Source organism: Pinus tabuliformis, chromosome J (assembly GCF_031772625.1).
Source record: "Pinus tabuliformis cultivar Carrire ecotype Pingquan chromosome J, CPIR1, whole genome shotgun sequence".
NCBI classification, from domain to species: domain Eukaryota; kingdom Viridiplantae; phylum Streptophyta; class Pinopsida; order Pinales; family Pinaceae; genus Pinus; species Pinus tabuliformis.
In genome coordinates this window covers 1,397,529,546-1,397,552,091 of record NC_142295.1, presented here as the reverse complement: position 1 = coordinate 1,397,552,091, position 22,546 = coordinate 1,397,529,546, and positions in this window count along the sequence as shown.

Here is a 22,546-nt window from a genome sequence, read left to right as displayed (position 1 = left end):
CTCAGATTCTGATTCCGGGCGTCCTAGGCTGCGATTTGTGCCTTTCGCACTTTTTGACGATGACGTCAGCATGACGTCAGCAGGCGGGTCCCAGTACATCGGCGACGTGGCAGGGTGATGTCAGCGGGGTGACGTTAGCAGTACGGCCGGGTGATGTGGCGATACGGCGGAGGAGGTGATGTGGTAGTATGGTGGCAGCTACGTGGCAAGGACACGGTGGCAGGAGGCCGACGCGGGATGGTGACGTCAGCATGACGTGGCGCTGACGCAGGAGGGGGGGAAGGCGGTATCCAGTTTCAGGCGCACCGCCTTTGAGCAGAAGTGGTTTCGGTAGAGAGGGTTCCGCCACAGTCGAGAGGGTGACGCGTGGCGGGAGTATGACAGGAAAACCACCGATCTCCTGGGCGTTAACCCTCGGCAGCTTCGGAGATGACAAGACCCGCCCACCGTTGATCTGCGGCGCACCAGATCTGACGGTTGGCGGAAAAGGTGAGGCAGCGGAGGGATAATGGATGGGGCCCGTGGCGCATTTGAATAATTTATTAAATGGCGGGGGGTTTAAACATTAGAAAAGTGGGTTTACGGGGTTATAAGCGGGCGGGGTAGATATTTACATGTAAAACTTTAGGATAAGGGTGGAATATGGGTGCTGTAGGGTTGGTGTTGTGGGGAAAAGTATCCGACTCGGATGACCCTATCCCTACTCTAAAGGTGACAGTCTTTAGCAACAACTGAAAGTAAAGCTTTAATGTTTTCCTTTATGAAAGTACAGAGAGAAGGAAGAAAAGATTAACCAACCGGTGTCTTTCGCTTTTGTCGATCCTTATCCTCTCTCTTTGTCTCTTGTTCCCAGCTCCTTGCTCCCTTTGCCGGTCCAGCTACACATAGATCCTGCACAACAGAGAGAAGAAGACTACAAGATACATGTACTCATAACTGATGCATGGATTAGAGTGAATCAAATATACAAGTAAATACAATACATCAATGCAATACAAGTATATAGGAGAACATTCAAAGCTTTATTGATAAAAGTAACAGGGTTCTGAGAAGGTTACAACCATCAATGGCTCCAATCCAGCAGCACCTCCCCAGCAGCAAGAAGTCTCCTCTTCACCTCTAGAAAAACAATCACCCAATAGCTCTAACTTTAAACCAACAACACTTCCTTACTTTGCACAAAATTCCAGCCTCCATAGACCTCATAGAAGAGCTCTATATATAGGAGAGAAGAAGAAAGGATGAGTCAGCTTGAGACTGACATAAAGCTGCCTTGTGTCCTTTCCTTCTTCAGTTAATCTTCAGTTCTTAAGTCCACTTGGAGATCCTTGCTTACACATGGAGATCAACTACCTCTTACTCATCACAGGGCGAATCCCATGAACCAAGTGTCAGTTTGGAAGCTTCCTGGGCAATTGACACCTTGCAGAATGACTGTGCCACTTGGCCAATCTCGCCCAGCGCAGGTAGCCTTCATTAGATTTGACTTTCAGCGCAGGTACAAGGAGGAGCAGTTGCATTCCAGCGCAGATGCTCAGTGGAGCAGCTGACATGATCCAAAAATAGCCTGTTTTTGAGTGTTTTCAGGTGGAGAACTGATGGGAAGTGCTGTGGTTTGCTGACCTTGTTCTTCTAGGGGTAAGAACAACATGTTTAGGGACTGAGGATCCCTGTAATTATCGACATTTCATGCTCCATGTTACGAGGCACAAAAATGTCTATAACAGTTGGGGTTAAGGGGGAATGGTTGTTAGCATGACCAGGTGTCAGACTAACTCCAGTTGGGACACGGATGGGTTAGCAGGAGCCCCAGATGGACTACTGCCTCCCGGACTTAGAAGAATATGGTTATAGTGCCAGGGGAGGATTATTTAATATTTTTGGGATTTTATATATTTTTGCATAGTAGGGGATAGGGAAATGATTTAGGGAGCTAAATAATAGAGTTAGGAGTTAATATGGAAATGACAAGAAAGCGCTAAGTATGTGGATCTTAGGCTATCAAGGGGGGAAAAGTGACTCATAGAGGAAGAATGGAAATCCTTGAGTGAAGCAGATCTTCACCAAGGCAAATGATATGGGAAATAATGAAACTAAGAGGAATCAAGTAGATCTTGACCTCTTTAGGGAAATTAGTGAGTGATTTAGGGAGTAAGAGGAAGAGGGAGTTAGTCATGCCTCGCTTGAGCTCCTCCAAATGAAAACTGCCTTGTACCTGTAATCTGAAGTACAGTATCACTTTGAAACACAAAATTGATCACAAATCGACATTCTGCAACCTCAAAAACTACCTACCCAGCCTACTTACCTAGCATTTTTTCTTCTTTTTGGTTTGGGTGCACTTAGACTTGCAGACCCTGCTTTACAATTTTCTTTTGACTGCCCTCCTATCTAAATCTACACTTATTTCTTCCAAGGGCCCAGATTAAGCAGTTGGGCTCCTTTGTTTCTCTACCTATCTACAAGTCTGCCAAGGTTAAGCTGTTTGGACAGATAATGATTCTCTATATTCTAAAACAAGAAATTGAAACCTAGGGAAGCCAAGATTAAGCTGTTTGGACTTCCCTTAACAGAACATTCTTCAAAAATGGTTAAGTAATCAAAATTGGAATACAGCAGTGGCATTTAGACTGGCACACTTTCATGGCTTTTTCTTTGGCCTCTTGTGGAAATATGGAGCATTGCGGCATGCAAAGTATGACATATTTGGCATGTAAAAATGTCAATCATGAAAGATGAACACCTGTTGCAACAGGAGGCTAACATTCCCCTTGGAATCTCAGAAACTATGGATATTACCTCTGGTGAGATTTGCAATTCAAGCACCCCAACTTTTGAATTCATCCCTGTGAAATTCAAGGAAAATTCCTTTGTGATTTGCGCATGACCTCCCTAGAGTTTCTCGCAAAAATTCCAACATCCAACTTGTTGGAATACATGCTCAACTTCTCTGTTCTTCAAGATAATGTCTAAACCTTTAGGTTCGTTCCTCAAACACCTACCTGACCTGTGCTCCTTTCTTTCTGTAGACCCTTCCATGAGACTTCAGCGTAATGAAAAATTGATAGACTGGCACTGTCTCAACCTTTGATCATTGCCTCGCTTGATAGCTACCTCGCTTGACAGCCAGGGAATTCAAATTTAACATTTGCTAATTTGTTCCTCATGCAATGAATACAATCATAATTATGACTGTGAATACCTTGCTCTTCTTGAAACTTGCAATCCGAGTGTACCAAGGTAACTAGCGGCTCTAATGATGAAGATAAGCGGTTGGACATGATAGGTGAAGTGTATAAGCTGATAGTGGATGATGCAACCATAACAGAATTTGACAGATATGACAGCTAAGAAATATTTGCTATGGATCGCACGAATCTCCAATTTCGTAGTGCAGCCAGTGTAAAATCTGGGTTATGTGCTACGAAAACACCTAAACTGCGTTGCGCTACGAAAACACCTAAAGCATTTCGTAACACATAAGAACCTTTACAACAAGCTTGATACAGAGAATCTATGTAAGTTATGGGACCAATGGTGAATGAGAACAGACTATTGACCTTTATTTAACCATCCTACCAAGACTCTTAAGACACTAAGACTTAGATACTAAAGTAAACATGGAAACACTGAACTCGGACTAACACCTAATCCTCACAATCAGACTTGATGTGAACAATTTAGAAATTGCTTCTTAAGTGATAACAGTGGCTCCACTAGGGATAGTGTGCTCCTGCAGTACACTAAGAACTCGTAGGTCCAGTGTTTTATCCATTATTTTAAACGCGGATTTGCTAGACAAGCATCCCCTTTAAGCTTCTTGGGCCTTCACCTCGGGCTTAAGCCTTCTGTTTCAGCTTGTCATTATTTACAACAAAAAGAAAAACTGATAAAACGGATATGTACAATGTTATGAGAAACTGATAGAATTTCAACAATGATAATGCTTTAGGAACCTGCCATTAACAGGTCCTCCAGCATATGGTTCTCCATCAATTTCTTGCAAAATGTAAGTGTTGTTTCCATGAAAAGAAGCAATTTGATATGGGCCTTTCCATAAATTTTCAAATTTACTGTGCTTACCTTTCTCTTCGATTCTGGCCTCCCATTTCAGCACTTTGTCATGAATCTGAAAAGTAACTTCCTTGATCTTCTTATCAAATGCATTCTTGGTTCTGTTCTAACTTTGTTGATGACTGTCATACACTTTGTAGGAATTTACAGGGTAAGTTCCTCAGAAATAACACCAAAAGGACACCGCTCACAACCAGATCACAGATCAATACACCAGTATTTTTGACGTGGTTAAAACCCTCAAAGAGGGAAACAGTCCACGGCCTGCGCCAACGTGGCTACTACAGGCAATTTATTAATCAAAGAATGAAAATTTACATAAGCTTCTCTCATGCACGGATTAACCTACAAATGACCCTCCATGCGCTTTAAATAGAATTCATGGACCAATCGGGTGTCAAGCCACAGATCAAGTGTCGGTAATACCGAGGAGAGAATGAACCGTCGGATCACTACATATCGTGACCGTCAGATTGTAAGTTACAAAATGTACAACGGTAAAGAAACACACTTTACCTAACTCTATACCTAACTCTACACTAGACCAAGTTGAACTTAACTATTTCCTATGTGTCGGAATATCCTAACATCCCCCCTTAAGAACAACTTGGGATAGGATTGAAGGATTTACAAATATGACACAATAGGAGAAGGAAGGAGGCACTAGAGCCTATCCCCCCTTAGTGACAACTTCCTGAACTCCAAGCATATATCGAAGTTTAGTGAACTTCGCCTCTGTGAGAGCCTTTGTGAAGATGTCTGCAACCTGATCATCTGTTGAACAATATTGCACTTCAAGAACATGGTCATGAATGAGCTTTCTGATGAAGTGCATGTGTAGTTCAATGTGTTTGCTGCGCTGATGCTGGACTGGATCTTTGCATAGCTGAATGGCACTTTGATTATCACACCAAAGTGTGGTTGGATGTTGCTGCTCAAAACCAAACTCTGATAGGATCTGACGAAGCCACAAGGCTTCCTTACTAGCTTCCACGGCACCACGATACTCTGCTTCTACTGACGAAAGAGAAATGGCAGCCTGTTTCTTACAAGCCCATGTAATAGGTCCTGAACCAAGAGTGAAGACATAACCGGCAGTAGACTTCCGATCATCAGGGTCACCAGCCCAATCAGAATCAGTGAAACCAACTAATAGAGGAGCTGCTTTGGCACTGTAATGAATCCCAAACTGTACTGTACCTCGAACATAAAGAAGTATTCTTTTGGCTGCTTTCCAATGACTTTCACGGGGGTTTTGCATAAAACGAGCAACAAGGCCAACAGCAAAGGAAAGATCAGGACGAGTATGGGTTAAATACAAGAGTTTTCCTACAAGTTGACGGTATAAGGTAGCATCAACTTCAGGAGAAGTACAAGAGACTGAAAGTTTGACTCCAAACTGAAAGGGAGAAGGGGCTGGCTTACAGTCTTCCATGCGAAAATGATGAAGAATATCACAAGCATACTTGGACTGGGAAAGGGAAATACCCTCCTTGGATTGCAAGACTTGAAGACCGAGAAAATAGTGTAAGTGTCCTAAGTCTGTCATTTCAAATTTCTTTTTAAGGCTGGACTTCACATGGTTGATAAGGTTGGGATCACTACCAGTAAGAATAAGATCATCAACATAAAGAACAAGGATGATAAGAGAGTTGCCCACTTTCTTGGTGTAGACAGTATTGTCAGAATAACACCGAGAAAAGCCAGATTCTAAAAGAAAGCTATCCATTTTGGCATACCAAGCCCGAGGAGCTTGCTTGAGACCATAGAGAGATTTCTTAATTCGACATACAAGGCTGGAGTCTGTTTGGATGAAGCCAATGGGTTGTTCCATATAGATTTCTTCATGCAAGTCCCCATGCAAGAAGGCAGATTTAACATCCATCTGATGGACTTCCCATTTTAAAGAGGCAGCAAGGGAAAGAACAAGGCGGATAGAGTTCATTTTGGCAACAGGGGAGAAGGTTTCAGTGTAGTCAATGCCTTCAACCTGTGAAAAACCCTTAGCAACAAGACGAGCTTTATGTTTGTCAACTTTCCCATCTGGTCCATACTTGGTTCTGTAAACCCATTTACATCTAACAAGTTTGCGTCCCTTTGGTAGAGGAACAAGATCCCATGTATCATTTGTCAACAATGAATGATATTCTTCATTCATAGCTGCTTCCCAATGTAGATGGCCTGAAGCTTCTGCAAAAGTGTCAGGATCACGATTTACTGGAGCTTGAGCCAGTAAAGAAGAGGCTCTTTCAAACTGAGAACGTGTACGTCGCTGATCTGTAGGATCACCGGCAAGATCACCTGCTGCATCCCGAGTAGCACGGACTCATCTTGGAAGTTGAGGATCCGGAGAAGGTGGGGAAGGATTATCATCCTCACTTTCATCATCTGAAGAAGAAATGTTTTCAAAAGTAGAAGAGATAGGAAGAGGTGGCACATCCGCCGGACTAGGCTCGCAGGCCGATTTATTTTCATCAAATTTTACATCTCTTCTAATGATAACATTTTTGGACTTAAATGGAATAAGTCTATAACCTTTTACATCTTCAGAATATCCAACAAAAGTACATTTCTCACTCTTAGGTTCTAAAGCTTTATGCTTTTCATCTAGAATATGGGCCCATGCTTCACTTCCAAAAACACGAAAGTGACTTACATCTGGTTTAATGGAACTCCAAGCTCCTTCTGGAGTGATATTATTTAGAACCTTAGTAGGAGTGCGATTGATTATATAATTTGCACAATTAATTGCTTCGGCCCAAAAACTAAGACTGAGTCCTTTAGATTGCAGCATACAATTAGCCATTTCCTTTAAGGTGCGATTTTTCCTTTCAGCTACACCATTTTGTTGTGGAGTGTATGGAACAGTATGTTGCATTTGAATTCCATTTTCGGTGCAAAAGTTGATGAATGTGTTTTTAACATATTCTCCACCATTATCAGTTCTTAGCTTAAGAATTTGATGTCCAGATTGTTTTTCAACAAAGGCTTTGAAGGCCAAAAATATGTTAAATACTTCGCTCTTGAGTTTTAAGAAGTATACCCAAGTGCGTCTGGAGAAATCATCAATGAAAGTTAAGAAATACTTGCAGCCAGAGAATGAAGCAACAGGAAGTGGACCACATAAATCACTGTGCACAAGCTGTAAAGGGGCTGAGGCGTGCCAAGAGACACGTTTTTCAAAACTGTCCCGATGATGTTTTCCGAGTACACATCCGGAACAAACACCATCTCTGGAAGATACCATAGGAAGACCTGTCACCATATTTTCTTTACATAGATGCTGAAGGGAGCGATAGTTTAAGTGACCAAATCGCTCATGCCAAAGTTTGCTCACTTCATCATTATGAGCAACAAATACTGAGGGAAGATTTGATGACCCAAAGTTGTGAAACTTATACAACCTTGTGGAATCATCAGCAATACCAGTAGCTAGAATCTGTTTAGGATCTCTCAGATCCTTGATTACAACATCATGAGGTGAAAATTCAACAATTTTACCTTCACCTGAATGAGTTATCTGATATACAGATAGAAGGTTGCAGGATAAGGTTGGAACACATAATACATCATTAAACTGACCATTGTCTAGATGAACAGTTCCAGTCCCTACAACATTAAGAGATCTATCATCACCAACATAGATATTTTTGGTGTTACAATCATTTAAAGAAGAAAACATGGCTTGGTTTTTGGCCATGTGATAAGAGGCTCCAGAATCAATGAGCCACTCATGAGAATGAGAAGAAGAAGATACATTTAATGCATAACCAGACTGAGATGATTGACAACGACATGCAGAAAGTGCCATTCCGGAAGTTGAAGTTGAAGTATGCTCCACATGGATGTTATGTTTCTTCATTGCGACTTCCAAGGCTTCCATCTTCTTAAAGCATTTAGATTCTAAGTGGCCATCTCGATTACAAAAGTTACAATGTCTATCAGTCTTCTTCCATTTGTTTTTATTGGTCTTATCATTTTGCTGAAATGATCTTTCATTTTGAGGCTGAGTTTGCTTAGGACCCTTGTTTGGTTTAGGACCATTCTTTTTAGAATATGACTTCTTAGGATTCTTTGAATTTGGTTGCTGCTGGGCGGCTAACGCTTTCTTGGAAGAGTTTCCAAGATTAAGAAGACCAAGGTGTAAGAGTTTTTCTTGTTCTCTTATTAAGGAATCACAAAAGGAGTCAAAGGAAGGGGCCTTGTAGTCTTTTCCTTGACAAATGAAAGCTTCCCTTGTAGAATGGAAAGTGGAAACAAATACAGAGTAGGCTGGTCCCAACTTAGTAAGGATGGAATAAATAAGGTTACTATCTTCTTTCTTAACCTTAACACCTTCCAAGAGATATCTAAGGGTCTTGAATTTGGACAAGAAATCTTCAATGCAAGAAAAATTATTAGGATCCAAAGCAAGCAACTCATTTTCAAGTTGATGGGCTCTAATTTCATTTTTAATCCCCAAAACTTTAGTGATTTTTTCCAATGCTTCATGAGGAGTCTCAAGTTCTGCAATATGGAATCTAAGATCAGGAGAAATAGACATCCCTATCAAACCACGTGCTTGATCTTGTCTATTTTCCCATTTTGTAGCCTTGTCTTCATCTTTTGGTTTCTTCTCTTGGTCTGTGGCTATTCTGTAAAGACCTTTACTTCTAAGTAAATCTTCCATGTAGGCTATCCATTGGAAGTAGTTAGTGCTGTCAAGAATGACTTGGCATGGACTTTCCATTTTTTTTAAAAACTGAAGCTGAAGATGCTGAAAGTAAGTGTTCCAATGGATAGATCTCAAAAAATTAGGCTGTTTTAAAAAAAACGGCTCTGAAAAAGGCTTTCGGATGAAGAAGTTATGGCTTTTTGAAAAAAATTTGTTGAAGTTGCCGGCAAAGTGCGCGAATGTGTGGGAATGAAAAAATCTGCCCCCACAAAATGGAGACTTGAACCCAAGACCTCTACTCTCTTAAAATAGCTTTGAACCAATTGATCTATACAAAAAATTTGAGAGAGAGAGAGAGAGAGAGAGAGAGAGAGAGCGGGGTGTGGGGGCTTGGTTTGCGTGCTTGCCTTGAGAAAGCTCTTTTTCCCTACAAAACACAAAACACAAAACCCAACACGAATATGCAAAGAAAAACGAACCTTGTGGCTCGAAGTTAGCTTTAGCCAAAAAACTAGATATTTTAAAAAAATGAACCTTGCGGCTCAAAGTTAGCTTTAGCCGAAAAACTAAATATTTTTCTCAATGTTTCTGATTTTCCGAGATCACACTAAGGTGCAGGGAAAAGAGCATACGCATGAGAAAAATCCTTCCTTTCTGTTTCTGATTTGCCCAGATCGCACAGAGTCGCAGGGCAAAGAGCATACGCAGAAATGAAAGGTATAGATCCGGTTAAAAAAAAAGGCTAAATAAACCGAAACCGAAATAAGCAGAGAGAAAATAACAGTAAACTGCAAAAACACTGTATACCTCCCGATCTGAAAAATGACGCAGCTAGGGCTACCGGAAACCTTTTCACGTCAAACGAAAGGGGTTCCTCACTGGAACAGATGCTCCAAACGCAACAGAGCAGTCCTCTCGGCCCGAAAGCAGTCAGAAACAGCAGATCTAGGAAACGACAGCCGCATGCAGTTCTACCGGCTTCAGATTTGGATCACCAACGGACGCGGCCCTCAAATAGCTTCGATACCATGTAGGAATTTACAGGGTAGGTTCCTCAGAAATAACACCAAAAGGAAACCGCTCACAACCAGATCACAGATCAATACACCAGTATTTTTGACGTGGTTAAAACCCTCAAAGAGGGAAATAGTCCACGGCCTGCGCCAACGTGGCTACTACAGGCAATTTATTAATCAAAGAATGAAAATTTACATAAGCTTCTCTCATGCATGGATTACCCTACAAATGACCCTCCATGCGCTTTAAATAGAATTCATGGACCAATCGGGTGTCAAGCCACGGATCAAGTGTCGGTAATACCGAGGAGAGAATGAACCGTCGGATCACTACATATCGTGATCGTCGGATTGTAAGTTACAAAATGTACAACGGTAAAGAAACACACTTTACCTAACTCTATACCTAACTCTACACTAGACCAAGTTGAACTTAACTATTTCCTATGTGTCGGAATATCCTAACACACTTCATTTCTTTTCTCCTGTAGGGCTATCAGCTGATTGATTCGCCTTTGTATAGCGTTTGGTTCCTCCTCTAATCCTTGAATTAGCTTCATTACAGGTACTCCAAGTGATGTTGGAAATATGGCTTCAGCACCATATACTAATTCATATGGCGAGGTGCCAATAGATCTCTTTGTACAAATCCTATCAGCCCACAAAGCATACTTCAATTTCAAATGCCAAGCTTTCTTGTTTTCCTGTAGCAGCTTCCTAATGATCCTTGCAATGCTTTTGTTTGATGATTCGGCAAGGCCATTTCCTTGTGGATAATAAGCAGTAGAATGCCCAAGAGTAATGTGGTATTGGTGACAAAAATTGATCATTTTCTTGGACTTAAAAGATTGAGCATTGTCATTTATGATATTCATTGGGCAACCAAATCTAGATAATATATTATTTTCTAGGAAAGAGATAATCACTAAATCATTTGCTTGCCTTGTTGGAACCGCTTCAATCCATTTGGTAAAGTAATCGGTGGCTGTGAGAATCCAGCGATGCTGACCTGATGAAGGAGGATGAATTTCTCCTATAAAATCTAATCCCCATTGCTGGAAGGGCACCTCAACATATATAGTAACTAGAGGCAAAGGCACAAGCTTCCTCTTTCCTTCAAATATTTGACATTCATGACATGTAGCTACCTTTTTATAGATGTCTCTGAACATAGTTGGCCAAAAATATCCAGCCCTCAGGACCTTGTTTACAGTAGCTTTCCAATAGTGATGTCCCCCACAATCTCCTTTATGAAATTCATCAATTACTTTATCAGCTTCTTCTTCAAGGAGACAATTTAACAATATCCCTCCTACATCTTTCCAAAACAAATTTTGGTCATACACAAAATATCTTAAAGATTTCAGCTTGACAAACCGAGCTTTGGACTTTGAAAGATTAGCAGGGGCTTTATTATGTTGTAGAACAAATGCTACGTCCTTGTACCATTCTGAAACCAAGAATTTTTCATTTATTTGGACCAACTCCTCTTCATTTTCAGAAATTTCTGAGATCTTTGTACTCAAATTAATGTCAAGACATTCCAAATTTGACTGTGTCAGCAGCTTGGCTAAGCCTTGACCCTTTACCAATTTGGTGGGTTTGATTTCAATGTCATACTCTAACAATTTTGCTATCCACTTGCCCCTTTTTCCATCTGGATCAGCCTGTGTTAGAATATCCTTTATAACAACATTTGGAACATAAGCAACAATGTGAGAATGCAAAACATAGATTCTGAAATCCTTTATAGCTTTCACCAAGGTTAAGCTTGCTTCTCTAGGATGTTGTACTTCAGTTCAACATTTGCTAATGTCTTACTAAAGAAAGAAATAGGTTGTTCAGTACCTTGATTTCCCTTTTGCAGCAAAACTCCAGCAATTGTATCCTCAGAAGCAAATGTAAAAATAATAAAATCCTTGGTAAAATCTGGGCTGATAAGTACTGGTGCTTGTGTGAGCGCCTTCTTGATTTCCTCAAAAGATTTCTTTGCTTCAGTTGTCCACTTAAAGTCCACTCCCTTTTTCAACATCTTTGTTATGTTCTTGACAACTTCAACAAAGTTAGGAATGAAGCACCTAACAAAGTTCACTTTTCCAAGAAAGGATTGAATCTCTTTCTTACTTCTTGGCAAATCTAGCTTTTGAATTGCACTAACTCTATTAGGATCAATCCTAATTCCTTCTTCAGAAATGATATGACCAAGAAGTTTGCTTGATGTTAAAGCAAAAATACTTTTAGTGGGATTAAGAGAAATACCAAACCTTCTACATTTCAGCAAAATTCTTTCAAGGTGTTTCAAATGGTCTTCCTCTCTCTTTGAAAAAACTGTGATATCATCAAGATATACCACCACTGATTTATCCTTTTCTTCAGCAAAAGCAATATCCATTGCTCTCTGGAAAGTGGCCCCTGCATTCATGAGACCAAAAGGCATCTTGGCGTACATGAACGTTCCCCATGGCGTTGTGAAGGTTGTCTTTTCTTGATCATCTGGATGAACAAGAATCTGATTGTACCCTGAGAAACCATCAAGCATAGACATCCTTTGTGAACCAACAATGTTTTGCAAAATTAAATCCATTTTAGGAAGAGGATAGTTATCTTTCAATGAAGCTTTATTCAAGTTTCTGAAGTCTATACAAATCCTGATCTCCCCATTCTTCTTTCTAACTGGTACCAAATTAGCAAGCCAATTTGAGAATCTGATTGGAACAATGATTTTAGCATCAAAGAGTTTCTTGACTTCTTTTTCAATCAATGGCATAAGAAGAGGATTAATTCTTCTTAACTTCTGCTTGAAAGGTTTCTCATTCTCCTTAATAGGAATGGTATGCTAGATAATAGAAGAATCATATTGTTTTAGGTCAGCATAGCTCCATGCAAACACATCAATAAACCTTTTCATCATCTCGATGTATTTAGCCTTCATATCAACTGAAAGAAATTTCGAAATCTTAACCATCTTAGGTACCACTGAATCCCCTAAATTGCAGCTTTCTACTTCCTCCTCATCGGCCTGTAATTTTGGAGCTTTAAACACATCATTTTGATCAAACAGTTTCTCAAGAGGGATGAGACCTTTAGGTATTAAATTATTTTTCAGTTGTAAGACTTTAGATTTTCCCTTTGACTCCACAAACATATTTTGTTGATCCATTTGAGTGCTTTCAAATTATTCCTTTAATTAAATGAAATTATTTACCTGCTGATCGTCTTCAAAGACTTGCCAATTAATGATGTTATCTGGGATGACTGGTCGATGACGAACCTCCACCTCATACTTTTTAGAAGAGTGCATAGGAATAATAAAAAGACTGGTTGAAACATCAAGAGAGTTTGCAATAGAGTTTTGGTCTCTAGTTTTGATAGTGGAGGAATAGGTTTGAAACTTTTCCAACATATCCAACACTAAGTTTTTATATTCCCTCATCCTTACATCCTTGGTTTGATAAGCACCTTCCACTTGTTTGATCACCAATTCAGAATCTCCACAAACAGTAATGTTTCTAGCCTTTAACTTTAACAAAGCTTCTAGGCCCAAAATTAGAGATTCGTACTCGGCCATATTATTAGTACAGTCAAAATTTAGTTTGTAGGAGAAAAACTTACTTTCATCATTGGGACTTGTGATCCAAATTCCAACTCCTGCCCCTTCCTTTCCTGCTGATCCATCAAAGTATAATGACCACAAGCTCTTTCTCTCTTTTTCATCTTCTTGCTGATTTCCTTGGCCCTGATTTTCTGAAAGCATCTTCTCTGATTCATCTTCAACTGCTTCATTGAAAAGGATGGCTGATCCAAGCACAGTATCAAATGAATAAATGGGAAAGTTTTGAGGTTTGTCTTTACTGCTTACCATATAATCCATTTTGGTCTATCGATACAACCTTCTTTGCTCACCAAAAACAGGGATAGTAGCATAGGTAAGGTCCATCTGCATTGTGCCTTTAATTTTTGCTGCCCACGATCTCGACAACAACATCCCGAACTTAGGCGGAATATCAGCTACAACAATGTCCATGACAATTGTCTTCACTGGAATTTGTGTTAGACCCACAACAACATCTTTAATCAAACCAATGCATTGAACTCTTTTTGAACCAAAGGAAAATAAATCCTTATATGGTCTTGTTACCTGTAATCCCAACCTTTCCATGATTACCTTGGGCATAAGATTATGGGAAGCCCCTGAATCCAACATGGCATTGTGTAAAGTCATATCATGAATGCTAATGCTTATGTAGAAAGGAGGAAACTCTTCATTCTGTTCATCTTCAAGTCTTGGACCCAAGTAAATAATAGGATTATCTTCTTGCACATTTAAGATATCAGCTACTCCTGGTTGTGAATTAACCATTTCAACAATATTACTTCTGTATTTGTCTACCTTGAGGATTTCACTAAAGGGGATTGATATTTTGATTTTTGCAATTTCATTCTCAAGGTTAAAAACAGAAATAGTTTTCTCAGTTTCCTTAGTAGGAGATGGAGCTTGAATATCCTTTTTGCCAGGTGGAGAATCATTTTTACCTTCAGCAACCTTTGAGTTGTCTTTCTTGTCTTCAACAGCCTTTGAAGCATCCTTCTTGAGCTATGCTTTGCTTGCTGTAATGGGTACATTTCTATTCCTGAGATTGTACTTCTTTTGCATCTCAAAGATAGCATGCTGATAGCCTTTCAAATAGTCTGAAGGTTCCTCTCCTTTTTTGGTCATGCTGGACTCATCATGTTCTTCCTTAGTCAAGAAAATCCATAGCACTTCTTCATCAAGACAATGGATGGACTCTTCAGGAATTTCAGGTTCATCTTCTTCATCGACCAAGTTTTGCTCGAAAGGAGGTCTTACTGGAGGATCAGGCTGTTGATTCCTATTTTCTCTTGGCCTTTGCTGATTTTGAGGTCTTCTAAACTGAGTATTCTTGAATTGAGGTTCTTGCTACACAGAAGGAGCAGAAGTATTTCCGAGAGCCAACCGATCCATCAGCTTCTCCATGGTCTTCATCATTGAGTCAAACTTATCTTCTGGAGCTGAAGTGGAAGGTTTCTCTTCTTCTTTCAGTTTAGCTTTTGCCATCTTTGATTTTTTGGCAGCAATCATGTTTACTTCCACTTTAATTGCATCATTTTTCATGTCAGCAAGAGTAGCAGAATCCATTTCTCTGAGTAAAAAAGAGAAGTCAGAATCAAATGCTTTGGCATATCTCAGTTGTGCCAAGGCCCCAAGAGGTTTCAAATGGACTGGGGTGGAATTGTATATTTTATTAAACCTCTTGGAGAAGTTTTGAACAGTCTCATCAAGTTCTCTTCTAAGATTGTTGTATTCAGTAAGAGCTTGGATAGGATTAGTTCTGTTTCCCCACTTCCTTAGAAAACTATCTTCAAACTTTGCCCAACTATGAATGCTTCCAGCTGTAAGAGCTTTAAACCATTTTCTAACTTCTCCAATGAAGGTTTGTGCAAACAATCTTAGTTTCACATCCTCATCATCAACTTCCTCTCTGTTAGCAAAATCATTGAATCTGTCTACATGTTCTTCTGCTGTGATTTTTTCATCCCCACCCCATGTTGGAATTCTAGTAGGATATTTGCTAGGAAGGTCATGTAAAATAGCAGGGAGGGCTAGTGGAGCATACCAAGCAGGTATGACCATAATTAATGGAGGAACAATGATGACAGGTACTAAAGGGACAAAGGAACTAGAACTGATATGAGGCAGATTTCCTGGTGTCTGAGAACCACTAGGACTAGCAGAGGCAGAGGATAAGGTGCTGATACGGAAAGGACTATTTGGACTTTGCAAGCCACTGACAAAGGTACTCCAATTTGGAAGGGGTAAACCAGTTTTAGATTTGAGTAAGACTTCAAAAGGATCAAGTTCTTTAAGTTTATCTAAATCTTCCTCTTATAACAATAATTCAGAAGTAACAACCTCCCAAAATTCTTCTTTATCTTTTTGTGATACTAGAGATGAAGTATCAATCCCTCTTTTTTGCAAATCTAAAATAATTCCAATGAGTTCTTCTTCATTTTCAGATCTCAACAACACCTCATGAATCTTATCATCAACTATTTTGTCCTCAAGACTTCTTGAAAATTCAGAGAGCAAAGATTTTGAAAAAGATGGAGTACCTGGTGTTTCAGTAAATCTTTGTCTGCTCCTTGAAATGGTGTTTGTATTGTCCACAGAAGTAGGTGGATCTGGGTCAAGTTTGCTCTGTGTATATCTCCCTCTCGAAGCCACCTTTTAAACTTTTGAAAATGTATGGAGTCACCAAGGTAGATTGCAGCCTCAAAAAGTCTTCTAAGTTCCTGCTACCTTTAGAAGTTCAGTCTCTTGTTTTCGGGAATGAATAATATTCAGTCTCCCGGCAGACGCATGAAAATGTTATCTCAAAACCAGACCTTGACAGGCTGCTGATCAGGTAGACTTCAAGTAACTCTTTCAAACCTACTTTAGGCTGAGGCTTAGCCTCCTCAACCTGAGAGGGCTCTCCCACAAGATTAAAGATTTGGATAATGAATAAGATGGCTAACTCTATGAAATAAAATGAACAAGTATAAGAGGTTGAAACACAAGTAGAAAGTATCCATTGGGCTTATGGAGTCAGATATGCTTCAGTAGGGACAGTAAGATTAGCTTTGCATAGAAGTCAAGGCATTCAGAATCCACATAAGTAGAACACACCAAACACATAGAAGGGCAGTACAGTTTACGAATATATGAAGGAAATTAGAGCACTGTTAATGATTTATAAGTAATCACATATTCATAACATTGTGGATAATAGGAAAAGACAACACAAGACATTCATCACATTGAATTCTTTATGATTCCTGAGAAGCAAAGCCAATACTATATTACTAAAAACAGAGTCTTTTACATAAAGCCAAATATCAGAGCTTTTCTCAATAAATTTCCAACCCCTGGTGTATTGCTCTCTCCTATATATAGAATTCTTTACATAGTTGAGATTCCTCCTCTAACGTGAGGGGAACTCGAATTCTGCTTGTTATGACACCTATTCAAACTTTAACTACTTATTAAATGCAACAAACTGCTAACTAGACGTTTTAGAAACCTAAGAAAATTAGGAGTCTAACTCCACATCATGCTGATAATAGCATTAATTACAATCAAATCTCATTCTCTGACAAGTGGTCTCCTTCAATTTAGCTGTGGTGGATGTTTGGAGTTCCTTACTGGTCCTTACTATCTTATCCCTTTAATGCTACTGAGAAGTGGGAAATTGCCCCTATTTTTCTGCTTTTGGTTTCCTCAAAGATATTCGGAACCAATTAATCACGTTGATCTTCTTTAATTACCCAACAATCTATTGGAATGCCACATTCTTCATGTGCTATAAGCCTTTCCCATATACATGTGTGATGACAAAAACTTTTCAAAGCTGATTGAAAAGTCATTTACAATACTAGCGGTGATCATTTGTATAACAAAAAGTTTAAAGTTCATATAACTTCCTTCCGCTTGTTTTGCCCTGGCTGGTTTCTTGCACATTGTAAATGGCCTTTTTCTGAGACTTCCTTTCAAAAATTTCCCCTTGGTCCCTCAAAACTGGTCGACTGAGTTTTAATTATGCAGCTACAGTAGTTTCGTAGCGCGCTATGAAACTGTGGTGCATTAGGCATCATCTTCAGCAGTTTCATAGCGCGCTACGAAACTATTGTGTAACCACCAAAACACAATTTCAAGCCAAAATTTGACTGTCTTGGGTTTCTTTGTATTGACATGTCCTTTTCAGTTGCCCTGAAGCTATCCAAAATTGAACATGGTAAATCATCAAAATTTGGAACTTAACCTTACCTGCTGTGAGATTTTCCTTAGCTAAGGAAGTCTTTCCTGTTGGCCTAGCTGTATCTTCAGATCTTAAATTTGTTTTTTCATAACTCTAATCCCAGATCTCAGTTTCGTGTTAACCCTTGTGATGAATATTGCTTCCTTTATTGCAGGGACTGTCCAGGTATAATATTGTGCATTACAGTCGACCACCTCAGGTATTTGAAATGTTTTGTCTTTCCACAGAGCTTGCATTTTGTCAAAATGAGCTTCCCCAATTGCATGCTTCCTAGAGGCTTTCTTCAATCTAGCAATTTCAAGATTTGCTAAACTCAACTTATTTTTCAATTCTTCAACACTATATTCCTCTTGCGTGATAATTGCCTTTCCTCTATCTTCTTTATGCAGCTCTGATGATGTTTCTAACGAAGTCACAAGTCTGTCATGATTTTTTATGATCTCCTCTGTTTCACCTACTTCTGGCAGCATCTCCTGTATTTGTTTGAAATTCCTCATCATGGGTCTTCTTGGCTTAAAGACAAATTGAGCAACCTGATCGTCAAACTTGAGCTTTTTTGAGGCTTTGATTCTTTTAGTCTTGTCTTTACCTGATTCTATCAAATCTGCTTGAACCAGGGGAGATTCTTCAATATTAATGGCTTGCAGTAAGTCATTCAAGTTTCCCTTTGAAACAAGGCTTTCCTCAGTAATCACTGTCTTGCCTTTTTCTTTAGCTATCTGGCTCCTAGTCCTTCTTCTCTGAACTACTTCACCTGTGTATGATTCATGCATACCCTCTTTGATCTGAGTTTTCTCTTTCAGGGACTGCTGGGGTGTGTCTTGGATAACCATTGATCTGGCAGGCTCCTTTACTTGTTTCCTTGCCTTCAATTTTGTAAATCTCCTGGATCTTGTTTCTGTACGATGATCAGTTTCTGGTGGAGAATTTTTCACCGCTTGAGGGCTGAGGCGAGTTTAATTTCTGAAGCCAGACATAAACATGAAAGTGGACTAGTCTCTACCTACTCTCTAGAGTTCATGCAGAACAATCAACTTAACCAAACCGTGGTGAAACAATGAGGTCTCACATGCTTCTTTCTTTAGTTGCACCTTGTCACACATTTTGCTTAGGCTACGAAATAAGTAGAAGGGTAAATCAAGAGATATCTTTCCTGTGAAATGCAGCAAAAGCTTAAAATGATATGAATACACCTTATGATATCTCCCCTCACAGGTAAAGTACCTATGTATGCAGGTAAGTAGATTGGCATATGAGTCCTTGACATAATTTCTGGGCACAGACTTGTTTAAATCTGAGTCAATGAACTCTGGCTTTAGAAATTCTTTGCAGGGGATCATATCAAATTTGAAATTTTTAAACCATCTTTCTTGACCCCTTATAATCTCAAAAACTATGGATATTACCTCCGGTGAGATTTGCAATTCAAGAACCCCAACTTTTGAATTCAGCCCTGTGAAATTCAAGGCAAATTCCTTGGTGATTTGCGCATGACCTCCCTGGAGTTTCTCGCAAAAATTCCAACATCCAACCTGCTTGAATGCACGCTCAACTTCTCTGTTCTACAAGATAATGTCTAAACCTTCAGGTTCACTCCTCAAACACCTACCTGACCTGTGCTCCTTTCTTTCTATAGACCCTTCCATGAGACTTCAGCGTAATGAAAACTTGATAGACTGGCACTGTCTCAACCTTTGATCACTGCCTCTCTTGATAGCTGCCTCGCTTGAATACTGCCTCGCTTGACAGTCAGGGAATTCAAATTTAACATTTGCTGATTTGTTCCTCATGCAATGAATACAACCATAATTATGACTGTGAATACCTGACTCTTCTTGAAACTTGCAATCCGAGTGTATCAAGGTACCTAACGACTCTAATGATGAATATAAGCGGTTGGACATGATAGGTGAAGTGTATATGTTGACAGTGGATGATGCAACCATAACGGAATTTGACAGATATGACAGCTAAGAAAGATTTGCTACGGATCGCATGAATCTCCGATTTCGTAGCTCAGCCAGTGTAAGATCTGGGTTATGCGCTACAAAAACACCTAAAGTGCATTGCGCTATGAAAACACCTAAAGCATTTCGTAACACATAAGAACCTTTACAACAAGCTTGATACAGAGAATCTATGTAAGTTATGGGACCAATGGTGAATGAGAACGGACTATTGACCTTTATTTAAGCATCCTACCAAGACTCTTAAGACACTAAGACTTAGATACTAAAGTAAACATGGAAACACTGAACTCGGACTAACACCTAATCCTCACAATCAGACTTGATGTGAACAATTTAGAAATTGCTTCTTAAGTGATAACACCTTCCTTTTCAGGGAAATGTGCTTTGGTTTGCTTACCAAATTAACATGATTTGCATATTGTATTTTCTGGAATGCTGATATTCAGAAGATCACGAACAGCCTGGAATCTACATGCTTTTCTTATTTGAGGGAAACTTAGATGCCCCAATCTTCTGTACCATAGCTAGTGTTCATCAGTTTTGCTTAGATAACACTGTTGTTGTCCTCCCTTGAGTATGTATAAGTTATTTGGAGTTCTTACACCTTTGATCATTATTTCTCCTGTATCAAGCTCACGAACAATACATCCATTTGATTGAAATACTACTTCATTTCCTTGATCACACATTTGACTAACACTTAATAGGTTGTGCTTAAGACCATCAACATACGTAACATTCCCAGCTTTAACTTTTTATTTTAAGAGAACAGAGCCTTTAACTTTTATGACAACAGGAGTGTCATTTCCAAATGAGACCTTCTTTTCCTTTTCTAAGGTATTATATGAATGAAGTTTTTCTTTGTCACCTGTCATGTTTTGAGAATCCACTGTCAATGTACCACTGATTTTCTTGTCCTTCTGCATATAATGCTATACCACATCTTTTTTCTTGCGGTTCTTTCTTTCTCCATATTTTCGGACTTAATGAAGTTTTCTCCTTCTGAGATGTATGCCGAAAGTTATTCCTGCATTCGGATTCTTCATGACCGAAGTTGTTACAGATAGAGCATTCTATTTCATTTTCAAGAAGAGAAAAGTTATTGTATGTCCTTTTCATGATCCCTGTCACATTCCTTTGATTTTGTGCTTCTCTAGTCATGATGGTCTTGTAAGCAATACATTGAGCAGCTTTGTGTCCAAAGTTATGACATGAAAAACATTGGCCATTAAAGAATTTCTTGCGATTATCGAATCTACTGACCTAGAGATTGTAGTTTCTATTGATATTCATTCTTGAAGCAGATTGAGTATGATTTACTTGAGGTTGGTTGTAGCTTCTGTTCATCCTTGAGGTAGATTGAACCCGATCTACCTGGTGATCTGTTTTATGCTTTTGCTTGTCAAATTGTTCACTGCTCTTGGCTGCATCAAGATAGCTTTTAGTGGAGGTTGACGACTTCTATGCTTGAGATGCTTCTTTAGTATATCCAAGACCTGTCTTTATCAGAGGAGAATGCTACACTTTGATGATTTCATTTAATGTTTCTTATCCTTTAGTAAATCTAAGATTGAGAGTTTTTGTTTTCTCAATATCCTTTCTTAGACCCACAATTTCACGTTCTAGTTTTTCATTGTGTTTTTCTCTTTCAGCAAGTTGGAATGTCAAAGTATCTATGATCATATTCTTTTATTCTAAACAGATTTTGAGTTTAGAGATTTCTTCATAAAGGTCATCTTCATCTAAATCATCCAAGAAATCATCATCTTCGAAAGCCATCAGAAGTCTATAATCATTACTATTTTCATCTTCATCACTATTTGATAAACCATCGTTATCTTCAAGCGTATAGCAGCTCTTCTTACTTACACTTTGTTTTCTATTCCATTTTGCAGATTCCTTACCTTTATCAACCTTATCTTTATGAGGACATTTGGCAGCATAATGATCGACTCTTCCACAAGCAAAACATTTGAAAGGTAGTTTACCTCTGAATCTTCTGGTTCCCCATTGAAGGTTTTTGACAAAGTTTGCTTCTTCTTCTCCTTCTGATTCATTGAGTTCTTCTTTTATTGAAGCTTTGAATGTGGCTTCTCTCATATCTGATGGACCTCCTTTTCTCATCTCGAAAGCAGTTAAGATTCCGTGTAGTTGTGTCATAGTAATAGTCTGAAGATCTTGCTTTTCTTCTATGGCAAATACTTTTGATTCAAACTTAGCAGAAAAGGATCTTAAAACCTTTTCAACTAAAGTAACTTCTTTTATCTCTTCACCCAAATTATTCATGCAATTAACAATCTCATCTATTCGTAAGAAGTAACTAGCTATACCTTCATCATTGTGCATTTTGAGAGTTTCATATTGAATTCTGAGAGTTTGCAGTTTTGCACGTCTTACCTAATAGTCTCCTTCATAGATTAGAATGATTTTGTCCCACATTTATTTGGTGGATTTGAGCTTTATAACTTTGACAAATTCTGATTGTGAAAAACTTACCAATAATGTAGTAACAGCTTTGGCATTGGTTTCATATTTCTTTTTACCTACCGCATCTGTAGGAATTGCTGATGGAAATGTATATCCTCCTTCCACGATTTCCCAGACATTTGTCCCAAGAGACTGAATATAGGCTGTGGTTCTTAGCTTCCAATAAACGAAGTTGCTTCCATCAAAGATTGGTGGTCTAATGGATTCCTCTCTTTCTTGATTACTCATGATGATGGATCTTCCTTCAAGCGATCAAGCTTCTTCTAAAGGACCTGCTCTGATACCAATTGTTGGAAATAATACCGAGAGGGGGGGTGAATCAGTATTAGCAAATCAATAATAAATTTTCATTTCATACTCTGATTCATATACGCTACTTCAGTTAAGGGAAACCGCGTGTACACGCAACTGTGTTTAATGCAACTAGCGTATATCCAGTAATTTTATGATTCAGTTAATCCATCATATGTTGGTCATTCATTAGTGCATCAGAACTTCATTAACCATATAAACAGTAAATAGGTGCAG